At 46.9% G+C, this 16,767-nt stretch overlaps 1 protein-coding gene across 3 annotated transcripts in view; it reads left to right on the top strand.

The window, feature by feature from the left end:
* The window catches only part of PAMR1 (peptidase domain containing associated with muscle regeneration 1), a 149,823-nt gene that overhangs the window by 18,313 nt on the left and 114,743 nt on the right, over positions 1-16,767 (top strand). The gene's annotated exons all lie outside the window — the stretch shown is intronic.

The following is a 16,767-nucleotide window of genomic DNA, read 5'->3' as shown; positions in this document are numbered from 1 at the left end:
AAAGGAGTAAGGTGAGTGCAGTGGGGTGGGTAACAGGTAAAAGGTGGGATTAGATAGACTTGAACTTGAGGCCTGGGGATCATCACTGTGCATGGAGGACTTTCTGTGTCGGGAGATGTGTTGTGTGTTTTGCAATATCTGATTTAATCCCAACAAGAGCCGGTATCGGTGAGCTGTTGCCACACAGCAAACCATCCCAGAACTTAGTGGTTTAACGCAACAAGTTTATTCTGCAGTGAATGCAGAAATGCAGCAGGCTGTCTTGCCAGAAGCCAGAGAAGGAGACAGATGGCTTAAAGATCCATCCACAGACCTTTTCTACCTGCTCAGCGATTTTCTCCTTGTAATCGAACCCTAAAGGGGTGATTAGAAAGAGGGCATGTGTATCAGGCAGAGACACGGGCTCATCTCATTGGCTGGATGATGCAACAGACAAGGGATCCTCTCTACAAATGTGATGGGCGTCCGGCAATTTGATGGGGGGTGGTTATGCTTTGGTTTTGCTTGGGGTCACTCGTGGCTTTGCAGTCATCTGCCCACGAAGTTCACTAGGGTAAAATGGTCCCAGATGGTGACTCTCTGATGGTCACAACCTATCTGGTGATTAGCTGGGGGAGTCTGGGGCCTTCCCAGCCAGATAGCCTAAGTTTCTTAGATGGTGGTGGCAGTCTTCCGAGAGGGCACACCCCAGTGCGCAAATACGTTGTCAGCCCCTGTAGGTGTCCCGTTCAATGGTGCCCCATTGGTCAAAAGCAAATCACATGGCGAAGTCTAGCATCGGTGGGGAGGGAGATAGGCCAGGGCATGGATACAGGGAGAGGGGATTCACTGGGGGCTGCGGCGTAACAGTCTCCCACAGGATGCTAGGAAGCGAATATTTATTGTCATCCTCACTTTACAGATGAGAAAACCAAGTTAAATAGCTTGCCCAAGGTCTTCACTCATGTCTGGCAAGGGTGGGGGGTAGCTGGGTCTCACACTCTTTTCTCTGACTCCCTCTGGCACCCGGCCTTGGCATTGACTTCTTTTCCAAAGTCCATTGTTCAGTTATCCTGATTGACATGTTGAGACACTTATTCTCAGGTCTGCTGCTGGTCTCCTGTGTGTCTGCGCTCAGCCATCTTCCCAAACACACACACTCAAGAGCGGTGCTAGCATGATTGGCCCATAGTCTCCCTTTGCCCATGTCCTCTAAAGGCCCAACGTGGTACTTACCCTCTCGCTTTTTTTTATGGCGCCTGGATGGATACATGCCCATCACCGTGGTAGAGATGACCTTTAGTATCTTGCACCATTCAGGGGATAAGATGAGTCCTCATCTACAGATGTCCTCTTTATAATCATCCTTCTAGCATTCTGTTAAGGAAGGAAATGGCCCAGCAGGCAGAAGAGTTCTGTACTTTCACTGCACCCATCTCCTTCCCCGGCTTTTGGCAGGGAAGCTTGCTGTGTCACTTCTCCCCCACCACTCGTAGACTGCCGGAAACAGGGGGAGTAGTATGCTTCCCCCATCATTGCCATCAGAAATCTTGTAGCATCTGCCAAACCAAGACAGATTGCCTCTTACTCTGTGAGACCCGTCTTGTTGATGGGGTCCAGCCTGAAGGCCCCAAGCACCATTTCAGTGTTGTTATTGGCAACATGATTGAGAGGGGAACTGGGCCATTTGTCAACTTGGCCTTCACAGGACTATCGGATTGAAGCAAGAGAGAAAATGTATTTTGCTTTCAACAAGGTTCCATTTGTGTCCTACATGATCAACTCCGAGATGTCATAACAACATGGTGTCTTACTTACCCTACTTTTAGGGTACTTTGAGATTGTTAGGTGAGGTGCCAGTGGAGAACTGAGGGTTAATGCTTACTGAGGAGCGCGATGCTGCTCTGTGATTGTTATTTGTGTTAGACGGAATCATGCTACCCCTCCCCCGACACCGTAAGGATGTCCAAGTCCAAGTTCCTGGAACTGAGAATGGGTTTGTTACATGGCAGAGGGGACTCAAGGTTGCTCCTCATGAGATTTTAAAATAGGGAGAGTCCCCTGGGTCATCCTGGTGGGCCCTGAAGGACCCAAAAGGGTCCTTCAGTGTGGTACAGGGAGGCCAAAGAGTCAGTCATTGGGAGAAATTCAACCAGCCACTGTTGACTTGGAAGATGAAAGGGGATCATAAGCCGAGAGATGTGGGCATCCTCTAGTAGCTGGAAAACACAAGCAGAAGAATCTTCCCTGAGTATCCAGAAGGAACACAGCCCCTAAAATCAAGCTGTTACCTTGATTTTAGCCAAGTGAGACCTATTTCAGACTCCTGACCTCTAGAAATGTAGACTAATACCTCTGTGCCATTCTAAGCCACCAAGTTAGTGTTCTTCTATTACAGTAGCAATAGGAAATGAATACACTACTTTTCATTAGCCCCTTGAGTAAAGGTCAGTTCCTAGAGAGTCCCCTCCTTGTGTTTCTGGAGGACTTCCCCACACGTGGAAGGAACAGGGTTCACCACTGCAGTGGGAAAATTACCTCACCCAGCATGTTTCCATAGAATACCATTGTAGAGCCACACTACTCTTTTTTTTTTTTAATTTTTATTTATTTTTAAAATTTCTTTTCATTGTACCAGAACTCATTGTTTATGCACCACACCCAGTGCTCCATGCAATATGTGCCCTCCTTAATACCCACCACCAGGCTCACCCAACCTCCCCACCCCCCTCCCCTCCAAAACCCTCAGATTGTTTCTCAGAGTCCACAGTCTCTAAGGGTTCATCTCCCCCTCCAATTTCCCCCGACTCCCTTCTCCTTTCCATCTCCCCATGTCCTCCGTGTTATTCCCTATGCTCCACAAACAAGTGAAACCATATGATAATTGACTTTCTCTGCTTGGCTTATTTAACTCAGCATAATGTCTTCCAGTAAAAAGAAGGGCCATCTGGACCCCATTGATCGATCATAGCAGCAGTGGCCACAGTGGCCAAACTGTGGAAAGAACCAAGATGCCCTTCAACGGATGAATGGATAAGGAAGATGTGGTCTGTATATACAATGGAGTATTATACCTCCATCAGAAAGCATGAACACTCAACTTTTGTATCAACATGGACAGGACTGGAAGAGCCACACTACTCTTACACCAGAGAGCCTTATCTGATCGGTGGGGATGAATTAGTAATTACTGAGGGTGCTCTCTGTTCCTGCATTAGTTTATTTGGTCAAGATTTGGTGGGCTGGCAATGGGAGCAGGACTCGGTCGAAATTGTTTTCTCTGTTCTCTGTGGTGTTACTGGGTTCGCTCGTGTGCTTGTGGTCAGTTGGTATGTTGGTTGGGTGTTGGCTGCTCCTGGATGATGTTGCTCACAGGTTACGGTTGGGGCACGCTGGTTTTCGTCCTTGACGAAAGCTAGCTGAGGCTTCCTCACTTGGCAGCTGGGTTCCAAGAGGGAGAATGCAGACATCTCCTTTGGTCTGGGCTCAGAAGATGCATAATATCATTCCACTACTTTCCATTGGCCGGAATTAGGCACAAGGGCAGCCCAGATTCAACAGAGAGTTGAGAAATAAGGTCTAATTTTTGAGGGACGCAGGCTGACCTCCTATTGCAAGGGCACGTGCACACAGGGATGGGAGGAACTGGCAGCCATATTTTTCAGACTCCCACACTCTCTGTGGTTGCGTTTCTCCGGCTCGATAGCCCGAAGCTGGCGTACATCCTCCTCCTGCTCCTGCCTCTTCCACGTAGTGAGCCCGCCGGGGTCGGCTCTGCCCTGGAAGGGAGAGGCCTGGGTTGTCCACCTGTTGAGACTGTTGAAGAGGTGTCTTGGTGTGAGTCAGAGAGAAGGAGTGCAAAACTCCTCCAGCCCCAGGGTCGGTCCCCATGCACCAACCCGGGTAGCCAGCCGTACACGTGTTCTCAGGACGTCTTTCTGATGCCCTTGTGTATTTCTCCATTTCTTCAGGACCTGGAGAGGGCAAAGGCATGATTCATGAGTGCCTCAAGAACTTAGCAGTGACCACCTGAAGGAGCTAGAGTCATAACCCCTGGCAAGCAGGGGAACGTTCAGTAAGGACAAACCCAGGCCCCTGTTCTAAAAGAGAAGGTTCGGACTACCAGTATAACTGAGGAAGTGGCATGCACAAGACAAAAGGCTTTCATCATCCTTGTGAATCAACAACAAAATGTCCTACAATTCCAATGTTTAAAAAACACGGACAGAATTCTGTAAAGCCATTGCTGGTTTCGCATTCACAATCTGGTTAAGTCATCTTTGCATAATAGCTGATATTTGGACAGGTCTCCTGGGACAGCGGAGGAGTGTAACACGTGCTAGCATATAAATGTTCGGTATCTAGTTGATCTCTTTCATCGACAACCCAAAGGAGGGTATATCGAATAGCCACCGACACACAAATGCTATTGTTTTGATGCAACTGGTAACAGGATGCAAGAAATGAAGAGTCTCTAAGGGCGGGTGAGGTTTATCCAGTTACCCCTGAATCTGGAAGTCATTCTCTTTGCACAACAATGGTGGCAGCAAGTCTGAACAATAGGGAGGCTGTCCTCCTCTAGCAGCTGCAGCAGGAGGGAGGAAAGGCGCTGGTGAGTGGCCACAGGCAACTCTGTGGCTTGAGCAGACGTCTGGAAGCCATGCACCACAGGGGAAGGAGCACAGGCTCTGATTAAGGATAGACCTGGGTTTTTTAAAATCATGGGCTTGCAAATTACTCGCTTTGCCACTTTGGGAAGGTAATTTTACCTTTCTCCACTTCTGTTTCTTCTGTAAAATGGGACTCATAATACTCAAGTCACATAACCTTTCTAAGGATGAAATGAAACACATTTAAAATGTCTACTGCTGTGCCTCATACATTGCAGGTGTGCAATAGGGTCGCCATATGAAAACCAGATTTGCAGAACTGATGGCAGGAGTTGGGATTTAAGCTGTGGCATGGATCTGCACAGTAGCTAGGAAGAACGGAAATAGCTAGGGTGGTGGTGATGTGGTTGAAAAGCCTCCAGGTTTTAAGGACTACATTTTTAGCAAGTACATAGCCAGAGGCAGTGTTACAACTAACATATCACTTGGAGAGAATTCTCAAAGAATGAATGGGCCTGGTCTGAAAAGCCTCAACCCAACTGAGGGGATGAGAGGTTGGTGTAGGATAAGCTGACCATGGAGTGAGCAGAGCTGAGCCACATGTGGACAGTGAGCCCTCCGGGTTGCTCTTGAGCTCTGCTACACCTGTCACTGAGACATAGCGCGAGTTCCCACTGGCAACTCTCTGGTCTTTCTTCTCCTTGTCTTGGCAAGGCTGGTTTCTCTTCTGAAAACCTCAGCTCGAGCAGTCTTTGGAATGTTCTAGTGTGACAGGTAAGGGAGCGGACAGAAACAGGAGGAAGGGCACGCTCTCCCGGTTGAGCCCCTCAGCCGGTCTTTCAACAGCTGGGAAAGACCACGTCCTAGCTCAGCTCCTTCACCCACAAACTGTGTTCCTGGGGCATCTCTCAGAGTTTTCTGCAGCCTGCTGTAGTTGATAGAGGGAGAGACTCAAACCATCTTTTTAAATATCAGCTCTCATGCTTCTGGCTGCTGTGTTATCGTAACAATGGCTCCTTCAGGACAGTGAATCACATGCTAAAGTGACTGGTGTCCTTGGGACTGTTCCTTACTTTCTCTCCCAGTGTGGTGGCGGTGGTGGTGGAGGAGAGTGGGGAGGTGGGTACTTCTCCTTCCAAGACATGGAGGCAAGAGAGACTGGTCTCCTCCCCATCCTCTGTCACCGCTGTAGCGGGGTCAGGCTTTCTGCACAACAGCTCAGGAGTGCAAAACCAGGAAGAAATGTCCTCTGTTTTAGGAACTGATCTCCTTCTGCTCTGAAGCCATTATAAGCAAGGGGATAAAAACCACAAATGAAAACAAACACACAAACACATCTGTGAAAGGCCTCTCAGGCTCTTCCAGTTCAAAAATAGTCCCTGTTGGGTACAAATATTCTGAAGTTCTGTTTCCCATCAGGTCTGGTTTTCACTTTCCAGGAAGTTGAGTCTCTGCTCTTTTCCAAGATGGCGTCTGAAGTGGAGGACTGGGGAGAGGGGAGGAGGCCCCGGTCTGTGTGTGGTCGCCTGGGCCACTGAGCTCCAGGCCTCGGCTTCAGGCCTCCCAGCGTTCCTGAAGGAGAGCAAAGCTGGCGGACTTGGAGGATAGTCTTGCAGTCCTGGGAGGGCAAACTCAGCCAGCTTCCCTTGCTGTCTGCAGCATACCTGGGAGTTTGCTGGCTCTGCTGGTTCTCTGAGCCTTGGTCATGTCTTCCTTAGGGCCCCTAGTCGTGGTCAGACCTCCCAGTAGCCTCTGCTACAGCTTTTCCGTTCTGCGTCTCAATAAGTTCTTATAGGCAGGCTTCTCAGATCTTAACCGTTAGCTACCTTTACTACCCCTTTCACAGGCTCTGCGAACTCTCCAGATCTTCTCTGTGCGCTGCTGAAGCCAAGGGAGTCTTGGGGTGGGGGTGGAAGTAGGGCTGTCTCAGGCCTGTCTACACAGGCACTGACCTGTACCTGCCCCATGAAATGTACAGCACCCCTTTCCCTTGTAGGCTTGTGACTCCCAGGCAGTACTTGGGGAAATAGAGCACCAGCCATCCCCTTTCTCGATTTCTCCAAACCCCCCTTGATGTCCCAGTGAGCACTCCTACCCACGTCAGCCTGGAGCTTGAGACCTGGATGGGGTTGGCGGGGTAGTCAGGGTTCCACATCTCACTTGCCTGTCCCTCTCTCTTTACCTCTCTTCTCAGCTCTTCCCTCCTCTGGTAGTACCTTCTAGTCTCCCCTCCCATCTGCCTGGAGCCATCTCCCTATCATTCTTCCTCCCTTTTGTCTGGCTTTTTCTCTCCCTCTCCAGGTCCAAAATGGCAGAAGGACTACAGGGAAAGAAACAAGATTCCCAACAATGGGAAATGCAGACAAAAAGCAAGATTGCCACCTAAAATTGTGTGTCCTAAGACTAGGTTCTGACTCTAATAGGTTCCATGAATAGGTAGTGACTCACGCTTTATGGAGATATTATGGTACCTTTTGTGGATTTTTAAACTTGGTAGACCCTCAGGGATCTTCTGCTATGACCTAGGAGGAGCCCTAGAGACGCTGATTTGTTGAATTAGATCCGGTGTCCATCCCCCTTTGCCACACCAGGTCCTATCAACCAGTTAACATCAAAGCTAAGACATTGCAAATAAATATGGGAGGAAGTAGTAATATTAATAGCCAGAGGCCCACTTCTATGGTGAGGAGGGTTGTGTTTGTCAGGGTTTTCCCGAAGATACAGAAACAACAGGAAACAGGGTGTGTGGATGACTGACTGACTGACTGACTAGATGAATGAATGAATGAATGAATGAATGGAGGGGAGAGAGGGAGAGAGAGAAGACTGATTGATTTTAAATGATTAGCTCATGTGAATATGGAGCCTTGGTGAGTTCAAAATCTGATGGGTAGCCCAGCAAGCTGGAGGCCCAGGGAAGAATTGCAGTTTGAGTCCAAAGGTAGTTTTCTTGTTGAATTCCTTTTTGCTTGGGGCAGTCAGTCTTTGATCTATTAAGACCTTCAAACAGTTGGATGAGGCCCACCCGCATTGGGAAGGTTAACTGCTATACTCAGAGTCTACCGATTTAAATGTTAATTTCACCCAAAAAACACCTTCACAGGAACATCCAGAATAATGTTTAACCAAATATCTGGACACAAGCCAAGTTGAATGAACCATCACAAGGGAGTCGATGGGTTTCTTCCTGAGCTGGGAAAATGTTACCAAAATCCCTTCTCAGTAGGTGAAGTTTCCAGAGAGTTAGGGATTATATCAGATTTCAGTTTTAAGGGGATGACTTGGCCCCCGACACTGCATTAAGAAAAGAGGGAAGGTAAATGAGGTTAAGGAAGGGGCAGGGATATTTCCTCACCGGCTTTATTATCAAGACACAGGAGTGTCTTTTGAAGCCAAAGACAGGAACAAAACGGGGCCTTGGGAAAGGTCTAGGATCAGGGACCAGAGCACAAGCCCGACTCTTCTTGGGTCTCTTGCTTCTGATCTCCTCTGTTCAATTCTTATTCACTGGAGTCTTGCTTTGTCTACTTCTTGACTCATGTGGCACCTGGGACATGTCCATCACACAAGCCCAGTTATCTGAACAAAATCATACTCTCCCTTTTCTTGATTCTATTCCCAGTTCCTGGGGGGGAACTTTGGTGGACCCAACTTGGGATGGGCCCAACTTGTGCTACCCACTTCTGGTCCAATCACACATGGCAGGGAATTAAGATAATACTTTACAAAATAAGCATCAGACTCTCCCTGCCAAGGATGAGGAGGGAGCAGAGGGTTTCATCACGAAACTGGCCAGTATTGCCAGAAATGACCCACTTTCCTGTTTCCGTGAGTGAGGATTCCAGGAAGTCAAGGATCATATCTATGAGATTGTGTGGGGGGGGCTGTCTAGCTCTCCCTGCCACCCTCATCATCCTCCCTTTGGAGGATGCTGGCCTCTGTGACATTTGCCAGTAGCTGACAGAAGCCAAGAGAGCCCATGGGGACTGCCAGCCTCCCTTGTGCCTTCAGGTGAGGGTGCACGGGGGCTCGTGGCTGCTAAGGGCTGTGTGGGACCGCGGGTCATGCCATCGCATCGACAGAAACACGATCTCATTCACAATTCAGTGCATGGTCCAAGAAACAAAAATAATATTTAATGAGAAAAATCTTCTTTGTTTAATTATGGGAAATGTCAAGGTTGACTCCAAGTGCTTTGCTTAAGGTCAACTGTGCAGTGCTATCAAAAAGCATTTAAACCAGAGATACTGGGCCATTAAAACCCAGACTAGTTAAAATGAGGCGCTGTCCTTCTTCCGTGATTTATTTTCCCCAGTTGGGAGCAGTAATGTTGGAGCTGGACCAGCCCTCCAGCAGCTTGCGCACGGATATTCCCGGATGTTCTCTTGAAGCTATTGAGGGACTCCCTAATGAAATGCTCCAAGGCTCCCAAACAGTTACCTCCAAGGCTTAAGAATCCTGTTTCCGTTAGATCAGTGGTTTACAAAGGTTCAGTGCCAGGCTTCCCTCCCAGGGTTTCTGCTTTCACAGGTCAAGGGTGAGACTTAGCACTGGCATTCTTTTAAGGCTTCTAAGTGAAATGTTTCCAACTGGTAGCGGGCTTTTGGACAGCGGGGTTGAATGCTCAGTTTCATTAATTAAGATGCCAAAAGCCAATGCCCTGGTGTGCCCTGAGCGTTCCTGCCTACTGTACCGGCTTTCTTCTTGGAGTTCATTCAATCCAAGTTCATCCTCCTCCCTGCTGCCTCTTAGTGTCCAAGCGCAGAGCTGCCTCCTGAGAGACAGTCTGCGTTGTCAGGCTCCAGAAAGGGCAAAGTTGCAGGGCCATGCTCCCCTTGTGCTTGGCAGTGAATGGGATGGAGACCGTCGGCCCAGACTTCCCAGCTCCCAACTCACGGCGTTAGTGAAGATCACTTCCAAGCCAAGAAGCCACTTCAAGCCAAGAAGGCTTTGGAAGGAGGTGAGAATTCAGACGGTGGAATAAGCCCCCTTGGGCAGCAGTCTGAAAAGAATGGGATCGCAGAACTTTCCCGAGCAACGAGGAAATCTTTCTCCTGTTATTTATGCACACTGCTTCACTGTTCCTTCTTTCTTTCTTGTCATACAACAGAAATAATGATCTTGGTACTGGACTGTGTACCGCGCCAGGACAATTAATCACCCGCTGAGTCATTTATTTCCTCAGACTCTCTTCCACCAGGACCATTATCCTATAGGTAAACAGAAGTGCCAGTAAATCATGGGCAGAACACAAGTCAGTGGGAGAATAGTTGATTAAGCGTCTCCATAACTTACAGTTACATAGCACCTCTCATCCCAAAGGATCTCCAAGCACCAGACAGACTGATGCCTGCGCCCCTACCCAGCCCCTATAGATGTCACTTTCCACTCCATTGCCTTGGGGGGAGGAGGAGTGTTTATTGCGCTTGTCATATAGTTACCATGGAAGGCAGGAGGCAAAGAGAGGAGCTTTTCACTTCCTCGTCCTTTCAGGGAGCAGAAATCAACTACCTCGGCAGGAACCCAGCAGCAGTCAGAGGGTAACCTACCCGCCCTCTTGGGCCAAATTTCTTCGGTTTAGGAAATGCTGCAAATGCTAGAAAATTCCACGTTTGTTCTTCCGAAGGGGGTGACAGCAGGACAGCCGTCGAAACTGAGCGGTGAGCTAGGACAAGATCTAAAGTCAGTGTCACCAGGGCAGAAATGTTTTAGGGTCTGCTAGAATCATAGTCTAGGGGAGGGAAGCACTCGAAGGAGGGATCACTTGTCATGATCCTTTAGAACTATTCATGATAACTCTGCTCTTTATTTTATTTATTTGTTTAAAGATTCATTTATTTATTAGAGTGTGCAAGTGTGCCTGCGCGTGTGAGTTGGGGAGCAGAGGGAGAGGGAGAGAGAGAGAAGAAGACTCCCCGCTGAGCGGGGAGCCGGCCAGGGGGGGTTCAGTCTCATCACACCCTGAGATCATGACCCGAGTCGAGATCAAGAGTTGATTTGATTGAGCCACCCAGATGCCCCTCTGTTCTTCAGACTTTTGTAATGCATGGGTCCCTTCGAAAGAAGAAAACAATTTCCCCTTCCCTCCCAGTGTACACTACAATTGTTTGATTATAATGGTCCATTCACTCTTGCCACTATAGGTCTGGTACCTGTCTAAAACCAAAGCCAGGTTAAATTCAAGCAAATTAAATTGGGCTCAGTACACATTGAACAATGTGGGGCTTAGGCTCACTGACCTCCCACGCTGTGGAAAATCCATGTATAACTTTTGACTCCCCAAAACTTAACTACTAATGGTCTGCTATTAATCAGAAGCCTTACTGATAACAACCGATTAACACACATTTTGTATGTTGTATGCATTATATACTGTAATCTTATAATAAAGTAAGCTAGAGAAAAGAATATGTTACTAAGAAAATCACAAAAAAGAGAAAATACATTTATAGTACTGTACTATATATGTATATAAATACATATATATATGTATTTATATATATATATAAAACCACATAAGTGGATCCACACAGTTCAAACCCATGTTGTTCAGGGGCCAACTGTAATCCAGTTCAATACAAGTTAAATTCAGACAAAACAAAAAAGCCAATGTGGTTCTATTTAACAACATCGATTTATTTAACGGGAAGAACGATGTTATTTTGCTGAAACCAAATTACTTCTCAAGTGAGAACACGATACTGACCACTGCCTCATTAGTTCTTCCGGCATGCGTATCCTACTGGGTGTCACGTGATGTTTCTTTTTTCCATCATTTCTATTTGGACTGCTCCGGAAACTCCCTTCGTGAAGTATACTATTAATTTATTTGGTCTTAAGTTGGGGCAAACCCAGCATTGCTGTGCTACATCTGTCTACATCTGTGCCACTGGGACAAACAAGGCCGTTGCGATCCCATGGCATGATTTGATTATACGGAGTCATTAGACTCATGTACAAGATGGTAACATTCAATTTTAAGACCATGATCAAAAAATTCTTGTAAAAATTTTTAAGACTCTCCTGGGGTCTATGGGAGCAGTCAACTCCGTATTATAACACGAATGTTCGAAGTTATTAGGTTTAGGCCAGTGAAAAATTCTGGGGAAGAAAACCAAACTGAGATTAAGAGCTAGCATGCCAATAACACTCATTCCTTAGCAGAATCATACATAGCACGAGTATGGGATCTTGTCACGGGCATGACAGAGCCTGCTAAATGTCCAAGCTTCTCTGTCCTCTTCTTTCCCCCATTTAGTAAGAGACTCCCCACCCCCACACAGTGCCCCCACTCCCCAGGTGCTCTCAGGTCAGCAGGTCACAATTCCCAGCCTCCCTGGAAGTTCATCGTGGCCACGTGGTCAGAGTCTTGCTGTTGGCGTGGGAACAGAAGCATATGACTTCCATGTCACTCCTCGAAGAGGAGATGGCATCTTTCCACTCTCCTTCCTTCTGGCAGGTTATCTAGATGTGCTACTGCTGCAGCACCCTGAGAGGGTCCAGAGGAAGAAAGTAGAGGGAATCTGGGTCCCAGGATAACCCCATAGAAAAGAGGTTCTCCCCTTCTTCCCCCTCTTCTGTTGTATGTAAGAGACATAACCTTTCTATCGTGTATGTCGCTATATCTCGGGGTCTCTGTGTGCCCGGAGCTGGAGAGGGAGGGCCTTACTGAGATTGCATTAGTGGTAGATCTGGGGCAAATTGCAGGTCTTCTGACATCCAGCCCAGCACTCTGGCCCCCACATGCTTCCTACTCAGCTAGTTGTGTGGCTGATGCTCAGCCATGGGATTAATTACGGGAGAGCCTGCTGTTCCCAGACCGAGTGTGGCCTGGTGGGCTTTTCCCTCACGTGGCTTGTCTGACCCTTGTTTGTTTGGGATTTTATTTCGTGAAGGGAAAAATCGGGATAGTCCAAGACAAATTAGGAGGAGTTACTAACCCAGAAGAAATGTGTATTCATCACTGCAGGACCAACCCTATCCCCTGTGGATAGAGGGATGCCTGGGGAAACTCACAGTATTTTAGGAATATGACTGGCCAGCAATAACAATGTTAGGGGAAGGCGGAAGTTGGAGTGAATAGTCCAGGCCCGTGTTTATACTGGGGAGGAAAACAAACTGGAGGCGGTTTCGATGCCCCACCTCAGTGTTCCAAAATAGAGTCCAAGGGACAAGAAAAGAAGGGAGCAGAAGGCATGATGGAGCATAATAGGTTCCCCCCCCCCCCGCCCAAAAGTCATTCTTTCTCACGTCATCCTGTTTTATTTTCCTTGAAGTGTTATTATAATTGAGATTTTTGTCTCCGTTTTTTGGTTTACACTTTTGTCATCCCTCTTCCCCAAAACAAGATATTTCCACAGAAGACTTGCTTAGGATTGATTCTCTCGTAACCTGAATACACTCTCAAAAGTACTGCTGAACAAATAAAACAAGAAATGAATGAATGAACACGTCGGAAGCGTGCCGACACAGAAAATGAGCTACCCAAGTCATGAAACTTGCCAAGATTCTGCCCCTTTGGTGACAGTGTAAAGACCATATTTTGTCAATAAAGACAAAGAAGAAAGGCTCCGAGGGTTCCCTGTTAAAGAGGTGCTACCATTGCAGAGCAACACCCCTCCCCACCGCTTCCAGAATTTTCATTGCACATGTCCCTGTGTGGGCCACAAAAGTGCTCCTTGGAGACCCCTAGCCATATGGGTGAAAGTGACTGAGGGCCCGGCCTCCTGAAATCTGCTATGACTATGCGGATGCCACACTTCCTGCTCCCAGCCAGTGACAGGCATGGTGGGGAGACTGAGTCAGACCTGGTCCTGGGATACCCAGCATTTCCTCTGATAGATGACTTGGCCTCAAGACTCCCTGACAGCTTTGGAGAATCTTCCTTGGACTGTGGGGTGGTCTCAGACACTTCTGCCCAGCCTTCCCTCCCTCTCTCCTTCACTCAGGACCAGCCCTACATCACATTCTGCTGCCTCCTGCCCTGTTTTCTCTTCCAGATGATTCCCCTACCGAATCCTCGGATATTTAATCTCCTATTAGAGTCTGTTTCTCAAAGGACTTGGGCTAACCAAGCCCTTAAGGACCGTCCTGGGGCCTGTGTTGGTTGGCAAGAAGGCTGACTGGCTAATCCCAAGCACCCTTGAATTTTGAGTCCAATGTCTGCTGTCACAGACCTACCCTCCCGCTTGCTTGTTATACCCAGATCCAGCCTAAATTTGGAAGCCGTAATGGGAAAGCAGAGATATAAGGCAAACACTATTTATTAGTTCATACTCTAGATATGGGGCACTGACAGGAAGAGTAAACATCAGAAGAAGACTAGGAAGTTGAATAGGAAGTTGAATAGGAAAAACAAAGGGGGAAGGAAAAACATGGGGGAAGATGTTGGCTTTCCCAAGTGGTAGCATGTTTATTGAATTTTTGAAGGCAAAAGAAGGGAGATTGGAGAGTTCAAGTGGATAGTAGCAGCCCTTGGATTGGAGGCACTTAAACATACAGCTTCATTGGCTTTGTGTAATTACAGAAGTAGGAGGTAATTGGACAGCGCTTGTCAAAAACGAAATTTCATAGCATGCCTGGGAGGAAGACAATGGATGTGGATATTTTTTCCGACAAATGGGTTTCCCAGTTCCAATCTCTGCATTCTCTGGAACACTCTCAGCCCGGCAAGACACAGAATTTTTCTGTCTCTTATTAAATTTTATCAATTTATAATATAACAAAAGACAATGTATTGGCTATCTACTGCCACGTAACAAGTGACCCCAAAATATAGTGACTTAAAAACCACAGTTTTTATCTTCTAGTTACTGTGGGTCAGGAATCCGGTGCGACTTAACTGGTCCTCTGGCTCAAGGTCTGTCAGTGACCATCATCAAGGGATCATCTGGGCTGCTGCCATTTCAAAACTTGGCTGGGGAAGGGTGTTTCTGCATGGTGGTTGGCGATCTTCAGGGTTTTTTGTGGGCTGCTGCACTGAGGGCCTCCATTTCCCAGTGATTATTGGCTGAAGGCTGCCCTAAGTTCCTTGCCAGGCAAGACTTCCCTGGGGAAGCTCACAAGGCGTAGCTCCGGGGTTCACCAGAGAGAGTAGGTGCAAGGGCTAGAGAGGATAAGGGTAGGGGAGAGGTCAGAGCCTTTGTAACTGCATGTTCAAGGTAACATCCATCTTTTGGGCCATGTTCTATTTGTTAGAAGCCAGTTATGAGGTGCAGCCCACACTCAAGGTGACGGGATTCCACCAGGCTGTGAATACGAGGAGGAAGGGATCACCGGGAGCCACCTCACAGGCTGCCTACCACCCAAACACAGCTGATGCCTAAATAAAAATGAACTTGGCTCGGGATGTCTGGCTGGCTCAGTCAGTGGAGAATGAGACTCTTGATCTTGGGACTGTGGGTTCGAGCCCCACACTGGGCATAGAGATTACTGGAAAATAAAATCTATAAAAAAATTGGAAAAAAAAAAACTTGGCTTGAGAGACTAATGGGACAAGGACATGGGAGGGTGAGAAGCTACAGGGACCCTTCAAAGGGTATCATCATTTATAGGGCTTGATGGGCTTGATTTGCTAGAGGACCAGTGACTGGCTGGCATTCAAACTGTGCTAGATAAACTTCTCCACCCAATTCCTAATAATAACTGAATCTTATAAATGTGCCATGGGTCCCAAAGCAGTCTGTTGCAAACAGAAAGTGTCCTCATGTTTTATGCTGTGTCACAGGAGTTCGTGGGCGTTGTGTATTCTAGGCCATAATATATGTGTTTGTTTGAATATAAAAATACAAAAACTACTCACCGTGGAGCAAAACTGATTTTGCAAGGTGAGGCTCATGTAGATTTCGTTTGAAGGGCCTGACAAAGATTTGGTGGCGTCCCTTCTCTTTCGATGACTCACCTCTGCTGAGTCGTTGGTGCCGGTTTCCTCCGTCACAAGGAGAAGCTAACTACTATCATCTGCTAATAGGAAAACATGGAGAGATTTTGCAACATGTTTTTATTCTCTGTTATTTTAGGCACCCAGCCTCCCTGTTCACTAGTTCTGTGTGGTCCGCACACGAGCCACGTTAAACACCCCTGGAGCATAGCCGCTCTCTTTGGCCTCCGGTTCTGTGACTATGTAATGCTCTCAGCCTGGGATGTCTCTTCCTGCCTTGTAGCCCTGTGTGATTTTGCCTTCCCTTTTATATTCCACGTGGGGGGTCAGGAGAGGTCTCGAAGGGACAGTGACCATCATCTGAGTTAAGGGCTACACCTGCCCTGTGTTCCCAGAGTCACCCTCATTTCAGTGTTCAGGCAAGTAAATCTACAATGACTATCTAATGTAATTCAACACTTCTTCCTCTCCAGGTGAGGTGCTTATGGACAAAGACTGACTTTTCTGCTTTATACACCAGCTGTGGGTATGAGGTCTCCACCATTTGGCATAGAGTATATGTTCAAAAATTACCTCTTGGCTAAATCAGTGGCTCTCAGACATTTTGGTCTTAAGACCTCTTTTGGGCGTTAACATTTACTGAGATTTCTGAAGAGCTTTTGTTTGTATGGGTTTTTATCTACCTATCTTTACCATATTGGAAATTATAACTGAATAATAAAGATAGTCGTCAAAAACACGGAAAGTCTGAGAAACTTTCACAGTCAAGAGGAGCCTACGGAGATTTGACTAAAAGTGATACAGTATCTTGGATAGGATTTTGGAATTTAAAAAAAAAGGATATTAGGGGAAATATTAGGGAAAACTAAGGAAATCTGGATCCATACTTTAGTATGGACTTTAGTTAATAATATATCAATATTAGGTCATGAACTGTAACCAGTATACCATACGGTGGGGGTATATGGCACTCTCTACAGTGTCTTAGCAATTCTTCATAAATCTAAAGCTATTCTAAAGTCAGAAGTTTATTGAAAAAAGGAAAAAGAAAGGATATTGATATGTAAGTGAGAAAATCGTATTAGAGATCACAAGGTGATATCCTTGCCTATGCTTTATTTGATTTAAAGAAAACTGAAATTCTCAAACTCAGTTTTGTATTGTAAAATACACATAACATAAAATTTACCATCTTAGCCATTTTGAAGGGTACAGTTCAGTAGTATTAAATACATTCACAATGTTGTGCAAGCATCCCCACCATCCATCTCCAGAATTCTTTCCATCTTGTAAAACTCT

This window comes from Lutra lutra, chromosome 10 (genome assembly GCF_902655055.1).
Source record: "Lutra lutra chromosome 10, mLutLut1.2, whole genome shotgun sequence".
Classification (NCBI taxonomy): Eukaryota; Metazoa; Chordata; class Mammalia; order Carnivora; family Mustelidae; genus Lutra; species Lutra lutra.
The sequence above is the reverse complement of the archived record's forward strand: the minus strand, read 5'-3'. Positions and strand labels throughout refer to the sequence as shown.